General features: G+C 47.0%; 1 long non-coding RNA gene across 1 annotated transcript; it reads right to left on the bottom strand.

Annotated features, from left to right (window-relative positions):
• Nucleotides 1-11,135: 11,135 nt before the first annotated feature.
• On the bottom strand, nt 11,136-22,327 carry LOC138750486 (uncharacterized). Its single transcript, XR_011349359.1, has 2 exons — nt 22,262-22,327; nt 11,136-12,707 (listed from the first exon to the last, which is right to left on the bottom strand). It is a non-coding gene; the product is annotated as an uncharacterized lncRNA (long non-coding RNA).
• Between the last annotated feature and the right edge of the window lie 419 nt (nt 22,328-22,746).

Raw genomic sequence — 22,746 nt, 5'->3', positions numbered from 1 at the left:
TTTCCACTTTTTCCAATCGGTTCCACCTGCTCCGTGGTTCCCCTCTGTTCTTCATTGTTCCCCATGGTTCCCTACTTTTCCGAGCTGTTCTCCCTGCTCCCTTTGGATCCGCTCTGTTCTGCAGTATTCCCCACAGTTCTCCACTTTTTCCAATCCGTTCACCCTGCTCCCTTTGATTCCCCACTCATCTTCATTTTTCCACACGCTTCCCCACTTTTTCCAATCCGTTCCCCTGCTTCCTTTGGTTCCCCACTGTTCTGCAGTGTTCCCCACGATTCCCCACTTTTTCCAATCCGTTCCCCCTGCTCCATTTGGTTCCCCACTCTTCTTCATTTTTCCACGCGCTTCCCTACTTTTTCCAATCCGTTCCCCATACTCCCTTTGGTTCCCCTCTGCCCTGAAGTGTTCCCCATAGTTGCCCACTTTTTCCAATCCGTTCCCCCTGTTCCCTTTGGTTCCCCTCTGTTCTGCAGTGTTCTCCACGGTTCCCCACTTTTTCCAACCTGTACCTCCTGCTCCCTTTGGTTCAGCCTCTGTCCTGCAGTGTTTTCACAGTTCCCCTATTTTTCCAATCTGTTCCACCTGCTCCCTTTGGTTCCCCTCAGTCATGCAGTTTTCCCCACGGTTCCCCACATTTTCCAATCCGTTCCCACTGCTCCCTTTGGTTCCCCTCTGTTCTGCAGTGTTCCCCACAGTTCTTCACTTTTGCCAATCTATTCCCCCTGCTCCCTTTGTTTCCCCACTCTTCTGTATTTTTCCACACTCTTCCCCACTTTTTCGAATCTGTTTCCCCTGCTCCCTTTGATTCCCCACTGTTCTGCAGTATTCCCCAATTCTCCACTTTTTTCCAATCTGTTCGCCCTTCTCCCTTTGGTTTCCCTCTGTCCTGCAGTGTTTCCCACGGTTCCCAACTTTTCCAATCCATTGCCCCTGCTCCCTTTGGTTCCCCTCTGTTCTACAGTGTTCCCCACAGTTCTCCACCTTTTCCAATCCGTTCCCCCTGCTCCCTTTCGTTCCCCACTCTTCTTCATTTTTCCACACGCTTCCCCACTTTTTCCAATCCGTTCCCCCTGCTCTCTTTGGTTCCCCTCTGCCCTACAGTGTTCCCCATGGATCCCCACTTTTTCCAATCCATTACCCCTGTTCCCTTTGGTTCCCCTATGTCTTGCAATGTTCTCCATGTTTCCCAACTTTTTACAATCCGTTCCCCCTGATCCGTGTGGTTCCCCTCTGTTCTGCTGTGTTCCCCACGGTTCCCCACTTTTTCCAATCTGTTCCCCCTGCTCCTTAGGCTCCACTCTGTTCTGCACTTTTCCCCACAGTTCTCCACATTTTTTTCCTATCTGTTCCACCTGCTTCTTTTGGTTCTCCTCTGTTCTGCAGTGTTCCCCACGCTTCCCCACTTTTTCCAGCCCGTGCACCGGCTCCCTTTGGTTTCCCACTGTTCTGCAGTGCACCCCACGTATCCACAATGTTCCCCATCTGTTCCCCATTGTTCCCACTGTTCTCCACTGTCTCCTACCTGTTACGCACTGTTCCCCATGGTTCCCCACTGTTCTCCATCATTTTCCCATTTGTTCTCCAGCAGTTGCCGATCTGTTCCCCACTGTTCTCCAGCTGTTTCCGAACTGTTTCCCAGAGTTACCCATTTGTTCCACATTTTTCCTCCTGTTCCCTACTGTTCCTCACTGATCCCCACTTTTCCACATCTGTTCCACACTGTTGCCCATTTTCCCAAATGTTCCCCTCTGTTCCCCAAATCTTCCCAATTCTTCCTCACTGTTCCCCACCTGTTCTCCAAATTTACCCACTGTTACACCCTCTTTTCCCCACTGATCTTCAACTGTTCCACAAATTTTCCACACTGTTCTAAACAATCCCAAATGTTCTCCATTTGTTCCCCATTTTTCCCACTCTTTTCCACTGTCTCAAAACTGTTACCGTCTGTTCCCAATGGTACACCAATGTTCTCCCTCAGTTTTCCATATGTTCCCAACTGCTCTCCAGCAGTTGCCGATCTGTTCCCCGCTGTTCTCCAGCTGTTCCCAAACTGTTCCCCACTTTAACCCATCTGCTCTACCTTTTTCCTACGGTTCACTCCTGTTCTTCCGTGTTCCCCACTGTTCCGCATCTGATCCGCACTGTTGCCCATTATCCCAAATATTCCCCACTGTTTCCCAACTCTTCAAATTGTTCCGCACAGTTCTCCACCTGTTCCCCAAATTAACCAACTGTTACACCCTCTGTTCCCTTCTGTTCTTCACCTGTTTCCGAACTTTTCCCACTGTTGACAACAATTGCAACTCTACCCCACGGTGCCCCACAGTTCTACAGTGTTCAGCATTGTTCTACACTGTTCCCAATGGGTCCACCCCATTCACAATCTGCTTCCCACTCTTCCTAATTTCTTTACCCTCCTCCCTATTGTTCCCCTCTGTTTGGCAGTTTTCCAAACTGTTCCCCTTTCCTCATTGTTCCCACTTTCCCCATTTCTTCCCTCCACTCCACATTGGTCTGCAATGAACCCCACATATCCACAATGTTCCACATCTATTCTCCACTGTCTCACAACTGTTACCCTCTGTACTCCATGGTACCCCAATGTTCTCCCTCAGTTTCCCATATGTTCCCCACTGCTCTCCAGCAGTTGCCAATCTGTTCCCCGCTGTTACCCATCTGCTCTACCTTTTTCCTATGGTTCCCTCCTGTTCTTCAGTGTTCCCCACTGTACCGCATCTGTTCTGCACTGTTGCCCTTTTTCCCAAATGTTCCCCACAGTTCCACAACTCTTCCCAATTGTTCCTCACAGTTCCCCACCTGTTCTTCAAATTAACCCTCTGTTCCCTTCTGTTCTTCACCTGTTCCCCAACTTTTCCCACTGTTGACAACAGTTGCAACTGTACCCCATGGTGCACCACAGTTCCAGTGTTCAGCATTGTTCTCCACTGTTCCAATTGGGTCCACCCCATTCCCAATCTGCTTCCCACTCTTCCTAATCTCTTCACCCTCCTCCCTATTGTTCCCCATTGGTCGGCAGTGTTCCCCACTGTTCCCCTTTCCTCATTGTTCCGCAGTCCCCAATTCTTCCCTCCACTCCCCATTATTCAGAAATGAACCCCACGTATCCACAATGTTCCCCATCTATTCCCCATTGTTCCCCACTGTTCTCCATCAGTTTCCCATATGTTCTCCAGCAATTGCTGATCTGTTCCCCACTGTTCTCCAGCTGTTTCTGAACTTTTTCCCACAGATACCCATCTGTTCCACATTTTTCTTACTGTTCCCTACTGTCCCTCAATGATCCCCACTGTTCCGCACTGTTGCCCATTATCCCAAATGTTCCCCTCTGTTCCCTAAATCTTCCCAATTCTTCCTCACTGTTCCCCACCTGTTCTCCAAATTTACCCACTGTTACACCCTCTGTTCCCCACTGATCTTCACCTGTTCCCCAAATTTTCCCCTCAGTTCTCAACAATCCCAACTGTTCCCCATCTGTTCCCCATTGTTCCCACTGTTCTCTACTGTCTTACAACTGTTACCTTCTGTTCCCCATGGTACCCCAATGTTCTCCCTCAGTTTCCCATATATTCCCCACTGCTCTCCAGCAGTTGCCGATCTGTGCCCTGGTGTTCCCCAGCTGTACCCGAAATGTTCCCCACTGTTACCCATCTGCTCTACCTTTTTCTTACGGTTCCCTCCTGTTCTTCAGTGTTCCCCACCGTTCCGCATCTGTTCCGCACTGTTGCCCATTTTCCCAAATGTTCCCCACTATTCTCCAAATCTTTCCAATTGTTCCTCACTGTTCCCCATTTTTCCCACTCTCCTCCACTGTCTCACACCTGTTACCCTCTGTCCCCTCTGTTTTCTATCAGTTTCCCATATGTTCCCGCTGATCTCCAGCAGTTGCCAATCTGTTCCCCGCTGTTCTCCAGCTGTTCCCGAACTATTCCCCACTGTTATCCATCTGCTCTACCTTTTTCCTACGGTTCCCTCCTGTTCTTCAGTGTTCCCCACTGTTCCGCATCTGTTCCGCACTGTTGCCCATTTTCCCAAATGTTCCCCACTGTTCCCCAACTCTTCCCAAATATTCCTCACAGTTCCCCACCTGTTCCCCAAATTAACTGACTATTATACCCTCTGTTCCCTTCTGTTGTTCCCCTGTTCCCCAACATTTCCCACTGTTCATGACAATCCCAACTGTTCTCCACGGTGCCCCACTGTGCCATAGTGTTCAGCATTGTTCTCCACTCTTCCCCATGGATCCACTCCATTCCCAATCTGCTTCCCACTGTACATCATCTGTTCCCCCTGCTCCCTATTGTTCCCTCTGTTCTGTGGTGTTCCTCACTGTTCCATTTTCCTCAATGTACCCCTGTTCCCCAATACAATTCCTCCATTCTCCATTGTCTGCAGTGAACCCCACATGTCCACAATGTTCACCATCTGTTCCCCATTTTTACCACTGTTCTCCACTGTCTCACTCCTGTTACCCTCTGTTCCCCATGGTTCCCCACTGTACTCCATCAGTTCCCATATGTTCCCACTGCTCTCCAGCAGTTTCTGATCTGTTCTCCACTGTACTCCAGCTGTTCCCGAAATGTTCCCCAGTTACCAATCTTTTCCACATTTTTCCTACTGTTCCTCATTGTTCCCCACTCCTACCCATCTGTTCTACATTTTTCCTACTGTCTTCACAGTTCCCCACTGTTCCTCATTTGTGGTGCACTGTTGCCCATTTTCCCACATGTTCCTCTCTGTTCCCCAACCCTTCCTAATTGTTCCTCACTTTTCCCCACCTGTTTCCAAAATTTACACACTGTTACACCCTCTGTTCCCCATTGTTCTTCACCTGTTCCCCAACTTTTCACAACTGTTCACAAGAGTCCCAACTGTTCCCCACGGTGCCCCACTGTTCTACAGTGTTCAGCATTGTTCTCCACACTTCCCCATGGGTCCACTCCTTTCCCAATCTGCTTCCCACTGTTCCTCATCTGTTACCCCTCCTCCCTATTGTTCCCCTCTGTTCGGCAGTGTTGCCCACTGTTCCCCTTTCCTCATTGTTCCCCCGTTCCCCAATTCTTCCCTCCACTCCCCATTATTCTGCAATGAACCCCACGTATACACAATGTTCCCCACTGTTCCCCATTGTTACCACTGTTTTTGACTGTCTCACACCTGTTCCCGTTTGTTCCCCATGGTTCCCCACTGTTCTCCATCATTTTCACATATGCTCCCACTGCTCTCCAGTAGTTTCCGATCTGTTCTCCATGCTACTCCAGCTGTTCCCGGAATGTTCCCCAGTTACCAATCTTTTCCACATTTTTCCTTCTGTTCTTCATTGTTCCCCACTGTTCCTCATTTGTGGCGTACTGTTGCCCATTTTGCCACGTTTCTCATTGTACCCCAACCCTTCCTAATTGTTCCTCACTGTTCCCCACCTGTTCTCCAAATTTACACTGTTACACCCTGTTCCCCACTGTTTTTCACCTGTTCCCCAATTTTTCCCCACTGTTCACAACAATCCCAACTGATCCCCATGGTGCCCCACTGTTCTACAGTGTTCAGAATTGTTCTCCTCTCTTCCCCATAGGTCCACTCCTATCCCAATCTGCTTCCCACTGTTCCTCATCTGTTACCCCTCCTCCCAATTGTTCCCCTCTGTTCCCCCGTTCCCCAATTCTTTCCTCCACTCCCCATTATCCTGCAATGAACCCCACATATCCACAATGTTCCCCATCTGTTCCCCATCTGTTCCCCATAGTTCCCACTGTTCTCCACTGTCTTACACCTGTTATACTCTGTTCCCCATGGTTCCCCACTGTTCTCCATCAGTTTCCCATTTGTTCTCCAGCAGTTGGCGATCTGTTCCACACTGTTCTCCAGCTGTTTCCGAACTGTTTCCCTCAGTTACCCATCAGTTCCAAATGTTTCCTACTGTTCCCTACTGTTCCTCACCGATCCCCACTGTTCCGCATCTTTTCCGCACTTTTTCCCATTTTCCCAAATGTTCCCCACTGTTCCCCAAATCTTCCCAATTGTTCCTCACAGTTCCCCACCTGTTCTCCAAATTTACCCACTGTTACACCCTCTGTTCCCTACTGATCTTCACCTGTTCCCCAAATTTTCCCCACTGTTCTCAACAATCTTAACTGTTCCCCATCTGTTCCCCATTGTTCCCACTGTTCTCCACTGTCTCACACCTGTTACACTCTGTTCCCCATGATTCCCCACTGTTCTCCATCAGTTTCCCATTTGTTCTCCAGCAGTTGCCGATCTGTTCCCCACTGTTCTCCAGCTGTTTCCGAACTGTTTCCCTCAGTTACCCATCAGTTCCACATTTTTCCTACTGTTCCCTACTGTTCCTCACTGATCCCCACTGTTCTGCATCTGTTCCGCACTTTTTCCCATTTTCCCAAATTTTCCCCACTGTTCCCCAAATCTTCCCAATTGTTTTTCACTGTTCCCCATCTGTTCTCCTCCTTATGTCTGGGGCTGAATTTGTAACGAAATTCGTTAATTCTAATTGTTCCCCTGCTGGGGATTCTATATCCAGACCCTCATATTGCTGTATAGCCGCACACAATCTATTCAAAAATGCCGAGGGGGTCTCCTCGGGTCCCTGAGGAACTTCGAATGCCTTTTTAAAGTTCTGTCCCTTCGGAACAGATTCCCTGATTCCTTTAATCGGATTAGCCCTATACTCTTCCATTAATACCCGACCATCATTGGTATTTTTATCCCAATTAGGTCTAGCCAAGGGGAATTTAGCTTCTCCAGGTCCCCCTTGGTGATCCCGATCCCAGACTCTAATCCCTGCCTGGCGAATCATTCCACACTCATCCAGGGTAAACAGAGTCCTAAATATAGCCGTTAATTCATCCCATGTATATATATTCGGTCCTAACAATTGATCTAATTGTTCAGCGCATCCCTGGGGATCCTCTATCAGGGAAATCATTTCCCTGTTAAAATTACACACCTCCGTACTGGTCAAGGGCACATTTACAAAACCAAGACCCCCTCGCCCGGGAACCTCCTGCAGGGGTCTCATCCAGCTAACTTATAGCTTATTATTTCTGAAATCCTGCTCTTCAGAAACTGACTCACAGAATCCTGCCCTTTCTTCCAGTAGGTTCTCACTCTGCTCAAAACTAACCTTGCCTCTGTCTCTCGTAGGCAATCTAATACTTTGCGAACGGGTTAACAAGCCACCCCTATTCTCTTCTCCTTTCGTTAGTTGCGGGGGAGGAGGGGAAGGTGCGGAAGGGTAGAGCACAGGAGGGGGGGATAGATAGGAACTGGTAAAGGAGGGGCATAGGGTGGAGGAAAGGAATGTAACACATCCCATCCTTGCGTCTCAGGTACAAGGGGTTCCTCATCCCTCTTGTCCTCACTTCTCTTTTCGTTCAGGACCAGTTGATCAACCGATCCCCTGAGCCAGCAGGTGGCATATTCCGCCTTTGATTCTTATACAGCCAGATGTTAAGTTCCTGACACATCCAGTCATCCTCGTATCTGAGCCTCGGCCAATATAGCGAGCACCCTTTAATAGGGCCTTTAATCCATTCCAGACAACAGTACTTAATCAAGATAAGTTTGTCTTTTCCTCGGGTTCTCCCCGAACCCCAGTCAGATAACATTACACCTAACGGACTCTGTTTGGTTATCTGATCATCCAATCCTTCACTAGGATTCTCTTTCTTACTGCCCATACCTCCCATACTGACAGGTATAAAAATTTCTCTTACCAGATCCAGTAGCTATACTTATCGCGCTTCCTTAACGTTCTCCCATCGTTTGTTCTCAATGCCTCTTCTTGGATATCACTCACTTCTTCCACTGACTAGCCACCCAACGTTCGTGAGTCCAGCTGAATCAGCTGGGGTGCACCTACCCCCGTCGTCGGGCACTCTGTCAGTGGAGGGAGTGTGATCCCGGAAAAACCCCCATTTGTTAGAAAAAGAAGTACCTTAACAGAAATTTCTCGAGACAAAAATTGAGAACAAAGAACATTTATTATAACAACAATGCAAAGTTGGGTGCTTCCCCTTACCCTGGGAATACACATATACACTGGGGCTCACCCAACTTTTATACAGTAAATTACAGTATCAGAATACCCTCCCCCTTACATTCTTCTGCCTCCTGGATGGGTTTGGCATTAGGCAATCCTTCCTGCCTACGTGCAGTTTCTGTGAACTTGGAGGACCAGGGGTTATCCTGTCAGTGTCTTCTCATGTCATTATCCTCATTGTCCTTATTCACAACCTTGCCCTTATCCCCATTCACACCTTTCCGACTCTCAGAGCTACAGTCCCTTCTATGCAGAGTTCGCTAATCGTGTTTAGGCTTTACTAATTTAATATGCAATACTTGATAAATCTGTGTATGGCTTACTAATTATATATGTAGAACTTGGTACTTCTGTCTAGGGCTAGGAGACCCTTATCTCATCCAGACTATCTCAACTTCCTACATTCTATTATTCCTTACCTCCCCTTATCTTATTCATACGGTGGGCTCACTGATCCTGTCGAATAGACTAGAAGATTCTAATCTTACATAGGCTGACTCTGCTTCCGGCATTCTAATTTCCATGCTTAACCTGTTCATACTGGTTTAATCCATCACTCCACATGTCTGCACTAGTTTCCCCATCTTTCATATTTTTATGTCAAGTTTCCTCATCTCTCACAGTATAGAGTTTGACTGTGTGACATTGTTATATGTGAGATTCCTACCGTGTAAACTTGTTATGTGGGTGAGTTTCACAGTGTTACCTTGTAATTTCGCTTAATTCGATTTTGAAAATGTTATGTTAGTGAGTTCTTCAGTGTAACCTTTTTAGGTGAATGAGTTCCACAGTATAACCTTGTTATGTGAGTGAGTTCCACAGTGCAAACTTGTCATATGAAAGAGTTACACAGTATACTTTTGTTTACTTAGTGAAACCCATATTCTAAACTATATGTTAGTGTGTCCCACAGTGTAAACTTGTTGTGTGAGTAATTTACACAGTGTGACCTTGTTTTGTGAGTGATTCCCACCATGTAAACTTGTTATGTGTCTGAGTTTCACCGTTTAACCTTGTAATTTTGCTCCATTCAATGTTGAAAAAGTTATGTGAGTTTCTCAGGGCAACTTTTTTAGGTGAGTGAGTCCCACAGTGTATACTTGTTATGTCAGTCAGCTCCACAGTGTAACTGTGTTATGTGAGTCAGTTCCACACTGTAACATTGTCATGTTAATGTAACAATGTAACATTGTCTTGTAATGTCAGTGAGTTTGAAAGTGTGACATTGTTATGGAAGTGAATTCCACAGTGTCAACCTGTCTAGTTAGTGGGCCTCAGAGTGTAACATTGGTATAGAGTGAGTTTGACTGTGTGACATTGTTATGTGTGAGATTCCCTCCGTGTAAACTTGTTACGTGTCTTAGTTTCACAGTGTAACCTTGTAATTTCGCTAAATTCGATATTGAAAATGCGATGTTAGTGAGTTCCTCACTGTAACTTTTTTAGGTGAGTGAGTTCCACAGTGTAACCGTGTTATGTGAGTCAATTCCACACTGTAAACGTCAAGTGAGAGAGTTGCACAGTATAATTTTGTTCATTTCCGGAATCCCATATTGTAAACTTGATGGTAGTGAGTCCCACAGTGTAATTTACACAGTGTGACCTTCTTCTGTGAGTCCCACAAATTGACCTTATTATGTGAGAGATTCCCACAGTGTAAACTTGTTTTGTGAGTGAGTTTGAAGGTTTGACATTGTTATGGAAGTGATTTCCACAGTGTGAACCTTTCTACTTGGTGAGTCTCAGGGTCTAACATTGGTATGGAGTGTGTTCGATCATGTGACATTTTTATGTGTGAGATTCCCACAGTGTAAATTTGTTATGTGTCTGAGTTTCACAGTGTAGCCTTGTAATTTCGCTAAATTCGATATTGAAAATGTTATGTTACTGAGTTCCTCAGTGTAACCTTTTCAGGTGAATGAGTCCCACAGTGTAAATTTGTTATGGGAGTCATTTACACAGTGTGACCTTATTATGTGAGTCCCAAAATTTGACCTTGTTGTGTGAGAGATTCCCTCCGTGTAAACTTGTTATATGTCTGAGTTTCACTGTGAAACCTTGTAATTTTGCTAAATTAGATTTTAAAAATATTATGTTTGTGAATTCCTCAGTGCAACTTTTTTAGGTGAGTGTGTTCCACAGTGTGAGTGAGTCCAACCATTTGACCTTGTTATATGAGAGAGTTTAAAAGTGTGATGTTATTATGGAAGTGAATTCCACAGTGTCAACCTGTCTAGTTAGTGGGCCTCAGACTGTAACATAGGTATGGAGTACGTTTCACTGTGTGACATTGTTATGTTTGAGATTCCCACCATGTAAACTTGTTATGTGGGTGAGTTTCACAGTGTAACCTTGTAATTTCGCTAAATTCGGTATTGAAAATGTTATGTTAGTGAGTTCTTCAGTGTAACCTATTTAGGTGAGTGAGTTCCACTGTGTTACCGTGTTATGTGAGTGAGTTCCACACTGTAAACTTGTCATGTGAGAGAGTTGCACAGTATAATTTTGTTCACTTAGGGAATCCCATATTGTAAACTCCATGTTAGTGAGTCCCACAGTGTAAACTTGTTATGTGAGTCATTTACACAGTGTGACCTTATTATGTGAGTCCCAAAATTTGACCTTGTTTCCTTAGTGAAACCCATATTCTAAACAATATGTTCGTGTGTCCCATTGTGTAAACATGTTGTGTGAGTAATTTACACAGTATCACCTTGTTATGTTAGTGATTCCCACCATGTAAACTGGTTATGTGTCTGATCCAACAAATCTCTCTCTGCAAACCCTACGGAACTTTCCTGAGTGGCAAAGCCTGGTGAACTTTATACATGTTCAATTCCGTGCACAGTATCAGAATTGCCTACAACCATTGAACTTGGAAGAATGAGAAGTGAGATTGAACTGTGAACCAAATAACTTTTCTAAAATTTATGCTTCAGCAAACTCAGCCCCCACTCAGCCCCCACGATGCAGAGTTTGAAATTTAGATGCAAAGTTAATAACATCCATGATGGTAGGCATGTATTATTTAAGAAAAATTCTCTGTAAAATTCAGGAGATCAACCATTTCCCTTTGTGATTTATTCGATTGTAGTGAGCCTAGGTCCTTTTCAATTTCTTCTTGAGTGGCTCTGATGGATATAAATTTGTATAAATCTGTCATTAATTTCTATTGGATTATATGAGAGTTAACTTGCTCCAGTTTGAATTGCATCAGTTGTCCTTCACCTTTCTTCTGTTCTCAGTTGCCAGGACAAGACCATGTGGCTTTCTCTCATCAGGTCGTTTTCAGCTCTAGAAGGATGTGACCTATTGGAGCTTTTTTTGTTTAAAAATTCCTTGGAACCAGACTGTTGGAACTCCTTTTCCAATTTCCAAATTTGTTTCCAGCTCTTCTATTTCTCCCATGTATTTCTTCTTCATCCCTTTTGTATGTGATATTGTTTGTCCCCATAAAATATAAAACTATTGGGAGAGGAGGCACAGTTTGACTCGCAGAATAACTTTATCTGGTCGCTTACATCCTTGCCAAAATCTGGTTATTGAAGATGGGTGGGGTTCGAACGCCATCTCTGTGACTTAGTTGTTTTTTCTGGCATCGAGATAGACAGGGTCAAAGGTTCAAGATAAGTATTCAGACGAATGTTCTCCGAATTTGCTGTGTTGATAACAAAGAAAGGCCAATCCGAGTCGAGGAAAAATGGAGGCATTGGCCTCCACACATCTGTCAAATTTTAATCTTTCAGGAAAGCCAAGGTAGTTTTGCCTGCTTTTATTCGGGATATTCTCGAGGTGACTTGTCCAGAACAGGATCCAAGCAAAAACTAAAGCCACCCCCTCCAAGTATATTTTGTCGTCCCCTGATACCTTGAGAAAAATATTCTGAATAAAGGAATAATTTTCACTGTTAGGTGGTGGGAGATTTAAAAGTCTCCAGGGTTCTGAGTAAATCTGACCATCAACTAATACATATCAGCCTTGTGGATCAATCATCGTCTCTCAAAGTGTTGTTATTGATTACCCTGGCCTTGGTGTGAACGGATGATGTTAATACCTGTCCTATCGATTCTTTCCTCAGTTTCTTAGGCTCCTGTGTGAGAAGATGGATTTCTTATAGAAAGGCAATATCAATTTGCAGTTTTTTTTCCTGTCAGGTGGGCTGGCCTCCGACTTCACTGGCAGGCCTTGAAGTGGCCCCGCCATTTTCATCACCATAAGGCCCCTCGATCTGTTCTGGAGGTCTCCACGTTGATTCCTTGTTGTTTTTGCTTGCAGATTTACTTTTTATGTCATTCTGCTGATCCCGGAGCATTCCCTCATCACTTGTAAGTATTTTGACTCCTTTTTCTCCTGGAAATAATTGTCTCGACAGACAACTGTCAGAATTAGCTCAATAGCTGAATCTAGTTGCTTCGACTTTGGTCTCTGGTCCATACTGCAGCTGTCTGACCAAAAGTGGGTTTGGGGGTTTTTAATAGATGTAAAATGTTTGCGTTTGGAGAGCCCCTGGGCCAGCGTCCATCTCACTTCACTACATCATGCGACCCTCACTAGGAGTTCATAAGGAAAGTTTGCTTGAATGGAAATTTGTGGTGGTACATCATCGGCCAACTGCAAGGGGGAACCTCTGTACCTGAAGAAGTGCAAGGAGACAGGACAACACCTGGTCAGCTGTCAATCAGTCGGCCTGAAGGGATCAAGCCCAACCCGGTTGGGTGTCAATCACCCTCCAGGATAAAACCCTGCGCTGGCCTCCCGAGGCCTCACTCAGAGTTACTGCAGCTACCCCCAGCCTGGCTCTGTGGAAGTCTTTGTGGATTAAAGCCTGTTGTACTGTCTTTACCTTGTGTGCATCTGATTCTGGCTAACAGCGCACCACAATTTAATCCACAAAATGTTCCCATGCCTGTCATGGAAAAACTCCTGAGCTCAGGGAGCTTCGAAGTTGACCCACACCACCCAGAAGCCCAGACACGCTTTGAGATATGGCAGCACGCGGTCGACTCAGATCGGAAGAGGCCGGTCCTACTCCGGTCAAAGATGGGTCCCCACGCCTTCCAGGCAACCAAAGGCTGCTCCATGTGCAAGAGCACAATGGACACCTTTGAGAAATTGTACAAGACCCCCATTAATGCGGTCTGACCAAGGTACCTCTTCAACACCCAAGCAGAGCAACCCAGGGAGATGGCTTACTTGGGACACCTGCGAGAGTTGGCCCGACCGTGTCTGGCTGAACCCGGGGAAGGCTGACCCGGGACGCCTTCGTCCGAGGGCTACGCTTGTGGGCCATCCAGCAGAAGCTGGTGGAAGATAATATCTACGCCCTGAACAAGACAGGGCAAGTGGTCCGAACCCTGGAAACTGCAGCCATGCACATCGAAGCCTTTGATTCTAAGTTCACCCTTGTTCCCTAATGGCCCTCTCACACTGCAGCTGCAGCCATAGACCGAGCTGGGGAGGAGATCGTCGCTGCATCAGGTGCCTGGCATTCCTGTAAGTACTGTGGGTCCTGGTGTGGGTCAGACTGACTATCATGCCAACACTGCTCAGCTAGGAAGCAGTACTGTTCCCGATGCGGCAAGAAAGTTGACTTTACTAAAGTGTGGCTCTCAAAATCAGCCGGCAGCTCAGTGGCCCTCTATGACCTCCCCACTTCCCCGCGGACCCCTCCACATGCGCGAGCGGGGCGGTGCCAATTTTCCCACTACAACTTCCGCCTTCCACAACTCTGACGGTGCAGCATCTGTCTCTGCCAGTGACGATTGCAGCATGTACCCCGAGTACCTGGACTAGCCACAGCGCTCGCCAGCATCACTTCTGTCTCATGGTGTGACATCAATTCTGGCTGACATAATGACGTTACTGCCACCGGCCCCAACGATGTCACTTCCTCCGACACAATGAACATGGCTGGGGGGAGCACCCATGTGACGCCACCATCTTGGGCCAAGCAGCGGCCGACACAGCAGGCCCCCGATGATGATGAGAATGACATAGTCAACACAGGTAATGTTTAGGCCACCCAGCTGATGCTCTCCATGACTCCGGACACCATCAGCTGCTGCATGCCACACCCCATAACCAACGTCGATGTGGTCAACATGAGCAATGACCAGGACACCCTCCCGATGCTCCCCAAGCCTCCAGATGCCATAACCGGAGAGCGATGTCTCTGACCCTGAGATGGTCCTGGCTGCCACCACTCCGACCAGTGACATCCCTCATGACCTCAGGAGCTCTATGAAGGTCGTGCAAGTCAACGGGCAGGTAACAAAGAGCCTGTTCGACAGTGGCAGCACAGAAAGCTTCATTCTCCCGAGTGTGGCCCACTCCCCGACATTAAAAGTCCACCCCACCACATGCTCGATCGCCCTCGCTGCCAAGAATAAGACTGTTGGTACCCTCAGGCGCTGCTTGGCCGATATAACTGTGGGAGGGGAGACATACACAGGGTTCAGGTTCCTGGTCATGCCCAAACTCTGCGTCTCAGTCCTCCTGGGCCTCAATTTCCATTGCCACATGCAAAGTATCACCTTTGCCTTCGCGGGCGCCAACCTCCACTCACGTTACACAGTATGCCAACCTAGCAGTCCTGCCAACCTACGGCCTCTCGCATCACCCCACCGGCACTCTTCCCACATCTTATACAAAGGCTGCAAGCCGATTGGTGCCAGAATTAGGCGCTATTGTTCCGCAGACAGAGACTTCATCAAGGCGGAGGTGCGGCGACTCCTGGTAGAAGGTGTCACAGAGCCCAGTAACAGCCCTTGGAGAGCCCAAGTCCTGGTGGTTGAAAGGGGTAGTAAGCCGAGAATAGCCTTGGATTACAGCCAGACTATTAACCGGTACATCCAACTGGATGCCTACCCCCTGCCGAGGATCGTTGACATGGTCAACGAGATAGCCCGCTACCAGGTTTTCTCCATGATTGACCTGAAGTCGGCGTATTACCAAATCCCCATCCACCTGAAGGACAAACCCTACATCACCTTCAAGGCAGACGGGAGCCTGTACCCGTTCTGCCGAGTTCCCTTTGGGGTCATGAACAGGATCTCCATCTTCCAGCAGGAGATGGATCGCAAGGTAGACAGCACAAGCTAAAAGTGACGTTCCTGTATATGGATAATGTCACTATATGCGGCCGTAACCAGTAGGACCACGATGCTAACCTGGAAAAATTCCTCCAGATGGCTGGGGAGCTGAACCTCACTTACAACAAGAAGAAGTGTGTGTTTAGCATCACCCACCTCGCCACCATGGCCCATGGTGTCCTCAGCCCAGATCCAGAAAGAATGCGCCCATTAATGGAGTTACCTCTCCCCCACACGCTAATAGCCCTCTGCAGGTGCCTTGTCCTATTCTCCTATTACTCGCAGTAGGTCCCTCGCTTCTTGGACAAGGTCCACCCACTAGCCCAAGCTACAACTTTTCCCCTCCCACCCGAGGCACAGGCAGCCTTCATTCGCATCAGACACGACATCGCAGACGCCATGATGCAGGCCGTGAATGAGGAATCCCCATTCCAGGTGCAGAGCAATGCCTCTGAGGTATCTTTCACCACTACCCTCAACCAAGGGGGGCGCCTCATCACTTTCCTGTCTAGCACCCTCCACGGCTCCAAGCTAGGGCATTCCGCCATTGAAAAGCAGACCAGGCGATTGTGGAAGCAGTCCGCCACTGGCGCCACCACCTGGCCAGCAGGAGATTCACTCTCCTCATGGACCAGCGGGCCGTGGCGTTCATATTTAACACTACCCACAAGACCAAGATCAAGAACGACAAGATCCTGCGCTGAAGAGTCGAGTTGGCAACCTACAGCTATGACATCCAGTACCTCCCCGGGAGGTTTAACGACTCCCCAAATGCTCTCTCTCGGATCTGTGCATCTATGCACAATGACAGGCTGCAGACATTGCATGAGTCCCTCTGCCATTCGGGTGTCACCAGGTTGTACTACTTCATTCAGTCCCGGATGCTGCCATATACCATCAGGGACGCCAAGGACATGACCAAGGCCTGCTGGGTCTGTGCAGAGTGTCAGCCCCATTTCTTCCGTACACCACAGGCCCATATTGTAAAGGCCACTCGGCCCTTTGAGTGTCTTGGCATGAACTTCAAAGGACCTCTGCCTTCCACGAACCAAAATGTCTTCTTCCTCACGGTCGTGGACGAGTACTCACACTCCCCTTTCATTATCCCTTGCACGGACACCTCCACAGCCACCGTCATCAGGGCCCTGGGGCAGATCTTCACCATGTTTGGCTACACACCTTTCATCCACAGTGACTGGGAGTCTAGTTTCATGAGTGACGAGCTGTACAAGTACCTGACAGCGAAGGGTATCGCGACCAGACACACGACAAGTTATAACCCAAGAGGTAATGGGCAAGTTGAACACAAAAATAGGGTAGTCTGGAAGGTGCCCTGGCTGCGTTTGAACAAATTAGAGGAGACATCGCTAAGGCCACTATGCATGCCATGGATGAATCTGTCCCCTTTCAGATGGAGAGCGATGCCTCCGATGTCGCAGTTGCCAACACGTTAAACCAGGCAGGCCGGCCGGTAGCATTTTTCTCGCACCCTGCTCAGTCCCAAACTCCGGCACTCTTCCGTCGAATAGGAAGCTCAAGTGATCGTTGAGACAGTGTGCCACTGGCGACACTACCTGGCCACTAAAATATTTACCCTGTTGACTGACCAGAGGGTCATGTTCAGTGTCAAACAATGGGGTAAAATAAAGAATGGCAAGATTCTGAGGTGGAGGATAGAATTGTCCACCTACAACTATGACATCTTTACCAGCCGGGCAAGCTCAATGACCCCCCGGATGCTCTAGCCCAAGGGACGTGAGCCAGCACGCATCTCAACCATCTCCAGATCCTCCATGACCACCTATGTCACCCCAGAGTCACGAGGTTGTATCATTTGGTTAAAACGCGAAACCTCACGTACTCCGTAGAGGATTTCCGGTCCACGACCAGACGTTACCAAATCTGCGCCGAGTGTAAGCCTCAGTTCTACCGGCCAGAAAAGGCACACCTCATCAAGGCTGCCCACCCTTTCAAATGGGTGGGCACAGGATGGCGAAGGGAAAATGTGAGTACTCATCTATCTCTGCGAGGAAGTAGATATGACACCTGCATTGATTTCAAGGGCCCCTCCCGATGATAAATAGGAACGTCTACTTCCTGACGGTAGTGGATGAATTCTCCAGGATCCCCTTTGCAACCCCCTGTCCAGATATGATCTCATCTATGGTCATCAAAGCCCTAAGCAGTATCTTCATTCTGTTCGGGTACCCCGACTACATTCATATTGACCGGGGGAGCTCGTTCATGAATGAGGAGCTGCTACAGTACTTTTTGGCCAGAGGCATAGCCACCAGCTGGACCACCAGCTATAACCCCAGAGGTAATGGCCAGGTGGAAAGGGAGAATGGCACCGTCATGAAGGCGACATCCCTGGCCCTCAGATCTAAAAATTTGCCAATATCCCGCTGGCAGGACATCTTGCCCAAAGCCATTCACGCCAACTGATCTTTACTTGGCACCACTACAAACACAACCCCGCATGAATGCCTCCTTGCTTTTCCTAGGACATCAGTGAATGGTTCCTCCTCCCTTCCTGGCTGACCACCCCAGGGCTGGTTCTGCTTCGGAAGCACATCAGGGACCCTGGTTGCAGTGGTTAACCTCATACATACAAACCCTCAATACGCCTTTGTGAGGTATCCGGATGGCCACGAGGACACTGTGCCAATTCGAGACCTGGCAAGGGCTGGAGACCCTGAGACCGCCTTGCTGGCTACTGACCATGCCGCGTACCCGATCGTGCAGCATTAGAGCACAACACTGGAGCCTGAGCTGCTTGCCTTGCAGCCAGACGTCCAGGCATCTACCCCCCATGCAACAGTGGAAGAGCTCCCAGCAGTCCGGGAGTTCACCGCTGACACCCCTTTTCAGACAGTCCCTGCAATGGATGCTTCCCTGTCGGTCCCCTCCCCGGAGGAGCACCATATGGACATGCCGGCCCTACAGCGGTCCGGCAGACAGAGGAGGGTGCCTGAGCAGCTTAACCTCAAGCTCAAGGGTAGCCAAACTTGCTTAATGTAAGAGCCACAAACAATAAAGCTCAGATGCTTGAGAGTCAGTCGCAGATGAACAAAATTCCCACAGACGTTTTCATTGTTACATCCACATTTTGTAACAAAAATATTATAGCAATGTTCAGAAATGGATGTTAAATACCATCATATTTATTCATGCCTGCAGTTTCTAAACTGTTAATTTGTATTAGTTTCAGTTATCATAAAGACACAAACATGTTAAAAAAGGAGAGATATTTTAATCAGATTCCACCCTACAAAATTAGTCATTAAAATCATATCTTTTTATGACTAAAATAAAATTCTACAAATATCAGGCTATTAAAGACGCAAGTCGGGCAAGCGAGGGGGTGGGGTAATCGCCAGTGCGAGTCGGCGAATTGAAGGTGGGGGGAAGAAACCGGCAGCGCGTGTAGGCCGGGCGAGAGGGGTGGAGACCAGCAGTGAGAGTTGGCCGGGCGAGGGTGGGAGGAGACCAGCAGCACAAGTCATCCAGGTGAGAGGGGGGGACCTGCATCACGAGTTGGCCGGGCGAAGGGTGGGGGAAACGGCAGCGCGAATTGTGTGGGCAAGGTGGGTGGAGATCAGCAGTGCGGGTCGGGGCGGGGGTGTTGGGGAGACCGTCAGCACGAGTTGGGGGGTGGGAGACTGGCAGCGAGTCGCATACATGTGGCTCGCTAGTCGCGGTTTGGCCACCCCTGCTCGAGCTGATGGTGGGGCGGGGGGGTGGGGTTTGGTGGGTTTTGTCCTGCTGCTGTTGTGTTACTGTACTGTTGCTGTTACTATGGTTGTGGGGTCACCCTCGGGTGTTGTGTTCCAGTGGGTTCCATTTTTTTAAAGGGGGGTAATTGTACTGATATGATGGTATGCGCTGGCTGCCCCTCCCTTCGGGTGTCCTTCTACCTTGGGTCCTCCCTTAGTCCTGCCCATGTGACTCTGGCCCATAAAAGTCGAGTCCCCTCTCCTTCCCACTCATCTAGCCTTGGACCCGGGCCAGAAGTCTCTCATGCAATAAATCCTATCGTTCCCCTCAGTCTTTGTCCGAGTCATTATTGGGGCAACTGAGACCGCCCAACAATGATCTTTTAAAAAGACTGGAAAGAACGGGAACATGTGACAAAGTATCTTACCAAATAAAGATAAAAATAAATAAAGAGTTGGGGTCGCAAAATCAGGTGAATGGGAGAAGTAAACAAGGACGGGTTTTAAGATGATGAGTGGAACAGCTTTTGATAGGTTAAATAAACAGTTGCTCAGTTAAATGACCAGATAAATTAACAAAGGAGTGGTTATGAACACAAAGAAATGCATAAAAAAGGTCGTTGTACATCAGTGGGTCTGCCTTCTCTGAAGGAGACCTGATCTTGCAAGAAAGTTGAATAAAAGGTTTTATCACTTCACCCACTGTGAGATGATTTCATCAGTAAGCTGGGTTTCTCACAGGAATCAGTTACAATTTAATTCACTTTTCTTCTTCAAATATAATTAAAAACTACTTTTCTTTAAGTAACCCAGTGCTGTGGTGCCTATCTTTTATTGATGGTTTTTGGGGTCCTCTGGACTCCGTAACAATATGTACTATAACCATATAACCACTTACAGCACAGAACAGGCCAGTTCCGCCCTACTAGTCCATGCCGTAACAAATCCCCACCCTCCTAGTCCCACTGACAAGCACCCCTCCAGTCCTCTCCTATCCATGTAACTATCCAGTCTTTCCTTAAATGTAACCAATGATCCCACCTCGACCACGTCTGTCAGAAGCTCATTCCACATCCCTACCACCCTTTGCATAAAGAAATTTCCCCTCATGTTCCCCTTATAATTTTCCCCCTTCAATCTTAAACCATGCCCTCTAGTTTGAATCTCCCCCATTCTTAATTGAAAAAGCCTATCCATGTTTACTCTGTCTGTCCCTTTTAAAATCTTAAACACGTCTATCAAGTCCCCTCTCAATCTTCTACGCTCCAGAGAAAAAAACCCCAGTCTGCACACACTTTCCCTGTTACTCAAACCTTGAAATCCTGTCAACATTCTCGTGAACCTTCTCTGCACTCTCTCTATTTTGTTTATATCTTTCCTATAATTTGGTGACCAAAACTGTACACAGTACTCCAAATTTGGCCTCACAAATGCCTTGTACAATTTCATCATAACCTCCCTACTCTTGAATTCAATACTCCGATTTATGAAGGCCAACATTCCAAATGCCTTCTTCACCACACCATCTATCTGAGTATCAGCCTTGAGGGTACGATTTACCACAACTCCTAAATCCCTTTGTTGCTCGGCACATCTCAATAGCCTACCATTTAATGCATATGACCTATTTAGATTTGCCTTTCCAAAATGTAACACCACACACTTATCTGTATTAAATTCCATCAGCCATTTCTCAGCCCACACCTCCAGCCTTCCTAAATCACCTTTTAATCTACGGTAATCTTCCTCACTGTCCACAACACCACCAATCTTTGTATCATCCGCAAACTTGCTTATCCAATTCTCCACCCCTACTTCCAGATCGTTAATATATTTTACAAACAATAGTAGACCGAGGACCGATCCCTGAGGAACTCCACTCGTCACCGGTCTCCAATTGGACAAACAATTTTCTAACACTACTCTCTGACACCTCCCATTCAACCATTGCTGAATCCATTTCACTACCTCCTCATTTATACCTAATGCCTCCACCTTTTTTCCTTACCTCCTGTGGGGAACTTTGTCAAAAGCTTTACTAAAGTCTAAATAGACAACATCCACAGCTTTCCCTTCATCAACCTTTTTTGTAACCCCCTCGAAATACTCAATCAGGTTTGTCAAGCATGATCTACCCCTGACAAAACCATGCTGATTACTCCCTAGCAATCCCTGTACCTCCAAATATTTGTAAATACCATCCCTCATGTGAGAGATGGGAAAACTGATCTAAAATTATGAACATGAAGGAAACTAAAATTCATACATCAGTTAATGGCTGTAACCAGTACAAACAGGATGAGCTTGGGGATTAGGATGCAGGAAAGCAGAGTCAGCACGATTAACATAAGAATCTTCTAGTCTTTGTGACAAGAGCCACCATAAGACTAAGATAAGGAGTGGTAAGGAACAATAGAATGTAGGAAGTTGAGGTAGTCTGGATCAGATAAGGGTCTCCTAGCCCTGGACAGAAGTACCAAGTCCTACATATCTAATTAGCTAACCTTACACAGATTTATACATGTTAAATTAGCCAACCCTAGACAGGATGAGCCAACTCTGCATACCAAGAGACTGTAGCCCCAAGAATCAGGAAGGTGTGAATAAGGACAATAACATGAAGGGACACCGACAGGATACCCCCTGGTCCTCCAAGTATACTGAAACTGCACGTAGGCAGGAAGGATTGCCTAATGCCAAACCTCTCCAGCAGGAGGCAGAAGAATGTAAGGGGGAGGGTATTCCTATACTGAAATCAACTGTATAAAAGTTGGGTGAGCCCCAGTGTATGTGTGTATTCCCAGGGTAAGGGGAAGCACCCAACTTTGCATTGTTGTAAAATAAATGTTCTTTGTTCTCAATTTTTCTCTCGAGCAATTTTTTTAAAGGTACTTCTATTTCTAACACTCAGAACACTTTCCATCAACTTGCCCACCACAGACGTCAGACTCACGGGCCTATAATTCCCAGGATTACATTTGGACCCTTTCTTAAACAGCGGAACCACACATGGAGTAATTCATGTTCTGTTCTGGGATTTTAAATAAATATTAAGAAAGAGAGAAAGTGTTCAGCCTGGACTAGAAGGGCCAGGCTGCCTGCTTCAGTGTGTCATTGTGAGATGGTTCTAGGAATGGTGCATCTTTGAATATCTGTACCATGTCTAAAGTCTAGTAACTTGTCGTGTAGAACTGTAAGGTCAGGCAGCTTTTACACCTTAAAAGGAGATTTTCTTTGGGGGTTTCCTCAACATAATCATATAATTAATAATATATCAACATCAGGCAGCTTTTACACCTTAAAAGGAGATTTTCTTTGGGGGTTTCCTCAACTTATAATCATATAATTAATAATATATCAACATCAGGCAGCTTTTTCACCTTAAAAGGAGATTTTCTTTGGAGGTTTCCTCAACTTCTAATCATGTAACTGATAATAGATCAACATCAGGCAGCTTTTACACCTTAAAAGGAGATTTTCTTTGGGTTTTCATTGGTTGGTTTGAGTGACATCACAATCCCCATTCACTATATAAACATCATGCAGTGGGCAAGTGATCGGATTATCTGATTGATTTTCAGCTATATTCAACGACTCTCGCATCTAATTATGCTTCAAAAAAATAAAATTACCCCAATATATTTCCCATCTCACCACCCCACTAGAAAAATGGATACGATCATAGAAGAAGACGACGAAGATTTCACAATCGTCCTGAAAGACTCAGGGAGTTCAGGTCACTGTCACCCCAGAGAACATCCAGTTCGCATTGCATGGGAGGAGGATACGCCGATAAGACCATGGCGGATCCTCCTTAGAAACATCTTGAACCGGGTGGCAGTGACCTGGAGAATGTGCTGCTGTC

This window comes from Narcine bancroftii, unplaced genomic scaffold (genome assembly GCF_036971445.1).
Source record: "Narcine bancroftii isolate sNarBan1 unplaced genomic scaffold, sNarBan1.hap1 Scaffold_153, whole genome shotgun sequence".
Lineage (NCBI taxonomy): Eukaryota > Metazoa > Chordata > Chondrichthyes > Torpediniformes > Narcinidae > Narcine > Narcine bancroftii.
The sequence above is the reverse complement of the archived record's forward strand: the minus strand, read 5'-3'. Positions and strand labels throughout refer to the sequence as shown.